This window comes from Penaeus japonicus, unplaced genomic scaffold (assembly GCF_977035675.1).
Source record: "Penaeus japonicus unplaced genomic scaffold, GWHDUDI00000001_assembly GWHDUDI00000008, whole genome shotgun sequence".
Taxonomy (NCBI): domain Eukaryota; kingdom Metazoa; phylum Arthropoda; class Malacostraca; order Decapoda; family Penaeidae; genus Penaeus; species Penaeus japonicus.
This window is the reverse complement of record NW_028234410.1, coordinates 32119079-32121578: the sequence shown is the minus strand read 5'-3', so window position 1 is coordinate 32121578 and position 2500 is coordinate 32119079. Positions and strand designations below refer to the sequence as shown.

At 29.8% G+C, this 2500-nt stretch overlaps 1 protein-coding gene across 1 annotated transcript in view; it reads left to right on the top strand.

Annotated features, from left to right (window-relative positions):
- The window catches only part of Ca-beta (Calcium channel protein beta subunit), a 179143-nt gene that overhangs the window by 174970 nt on the left and 1673 nt on the right, over positions 1 to 2500 (top strand). The window contains exon 11 of the mRNA XM_086538859.1: positions 1 to 2500. This exon is cut by the window's left edge and continues 2215 nt beyond it; it is cut by the window's right edge and continues 1673 nt beyond it. The gene's annotated coding sequence lies outside the window, so the exon portion shown is untranslated.

The following is a 2500-nucleotide window of genomic DNA, read 5'->3' as shown; positions in this document are numbered from 1 at the left end:
ATGTAGATTAAAGTCACAAGATTCTCATACTCAGCTTTGTATGACACTCTACAATTTGGTCACAGCAGTTTGCTCGTGTTGTATTATAGCTTTTGGATCTCCTGCTTTCCATTATTATTCCTGTCAGTTTCATTTGTAATTTGCTGTACACCTACATAGTTTTTAAGATACTACAAAACCACTTGTAGTTTACCTGTCCTGTTTTATTTGTGTTATCCTTCATTTGCTTACAGTTTTGTATGTAAATACTATGTTATCAACTTCCTTCTTTGAAATGCCTAGTTTAGCTTTTTTTCTTTTAATTTGGGCATTCAGTACTAAATATCTCTGTATAAGATGAGCTGTTCCTGCATATTCTTATGGAAATGTTAATTGCAACAAAGAGTATTTTTTTGCACTTACCTGAGATACTTGTTAATAAGGTAACTCTGCATAAGTTTGATTGAAGAAATATTGTATAGAAGGAAAAAGACTTGTTTATGTTTTGCAATATCAGCTGCATCCAGGAAACTTAGGTTTAGTATGAAGATCTTTAAGATGTTCTATTCAAACTGTGAGGTATAATTTACAGTTGAATCCTAACCCTATGGGATGTTTGTAGATATTAAAAACAAACTTTTTATCACTAAACATATATAGTATTACCAAGAATACTTCAGTAGGCTTTAGTAGCATGCACACCATAAACCCCCAATAAAATACTTCTGTTTTCCTCTTGCAAAAGAGCTATTCACTTGGAGATAACTTCATATGTACTGGTGATACACTACATATGTGCAGACAACTCAAATGCCAAATTTATAATGGTAATCCTGTAGCTCCTAAGTTCTAACTATATTTTATATAGAATCATTCATCCTCAGGATTCATACACAGACTCTAGTAGAAAAGGGGATTATCATAAGTAATTTTCATTTGCTTAAGGTCTAATGAATAACATGATCAAAACACTACATGTCAAATTGTCTTCTCTGCAACACTATACAGCAGTAACTCAGTTCACCATCAATCCAACTTAGCACAAGATAGTGTGATATTATTGCCATAATGTTTTTTTTATTTATTTTTCATTTCTTCAAAATTTTCCTCTTCTTTTTGTAAGGATTATGTCACGTCTTCTCCACATTCTCTTTCAGTGTTGCCGATCCTTGAGTTGTGAGGCTGGGTTGAATAATACTTTTTAACCTAATGGTGTTTGAGAATCATTTTTTGGTTTCCCTGTTGAGTGTCTGGATGATGATAATCTTGTATATGTGGTTAAACAAAATACATGCATTATCTTAAAAACAAAACAAACCAAAAAAAATGTTTATAAGTATGCATCTTTTGATCCTACTTTGTCCTGTCAACTTGTAAACTAAGGCACGCAGGCAGGAGGTCTGAAGCTCCTCTCCCAGTATGTTGTAACTAAAATAATTGTTCATGTTTTTTTTCCCACACATTTACATGGATCGCTGTTCTTTTTTTTTTTTTTTTAATTGACTGTTCATCTTCATTAGTTTTCTTTCTTTTTTTTGTACTTTTGTATTGTGTTTTATCATTTCCATTTTCTTGCGTTATTTATTTGATATCAAACTTAGCTTGTTCTGATTTATTATGTCTGCCACTTATTATCCTTATTATTTATGTTATTGTTAATATTATTATTATTATTTTATTATTATTATTTTATTGTTATTATTATTATAATTATTATTATTATTATTATTATTATTATTATTATTATTATTAATGTTATTATAATTGATATTATTATTATTATTATTATTATTATTATTATTATTATTATTGTTATTATTATTATCATCATCATCATTATTATCATTATCATTATTAATGGAGTAAAAAGAATGACACTGAACAAATTATTTTAGGTACTAAATGACTCTGTTCCATTACAGATAGGAATGATCTATATGATGTTATAGCAAGACATAGACTCTTGCAGTCGTCTGATACACTTTTGATGTGAACTCTAAAGCAAACTAACAACAGATGATATAATTTTATTAGATGGGAAGTAAAGTAAGAACAATATAGATCACATACATATATTTTGGAAATACAGACATACACAGAAGTACATCTAGAATAAAAGTATATAAACAAGCATGCTTACATATATAAACACAGGAAAATAACACAAAAGACATATAGATGCATATAGTTGTGCAATCATACAGACTTAAAAAGACGTTGTATCTTACAGATTTAAGATTAAAAGGCAATGAGTACAAAATTTAGATGCACATAGCATAACCAGGTCACCAACCAACTCATCTCTTTGACAAAATTCTAAAACAATTTGTTGTGGATTAAAACTCCATATTCACAGTACTCTAAGTCACTGTAATGGTACTTTTGTCAGTGTATGTAATAGCAAGTTGGCTGTAGAAACTTCAGTGATGTTTTAGAATTTTGTTCCCCCTCACACACACAAGCGCCTCATTCTTACTCTGCCTCACTTTTTCTCCAAGTTCATGGGCGGTATTCTTGAGAA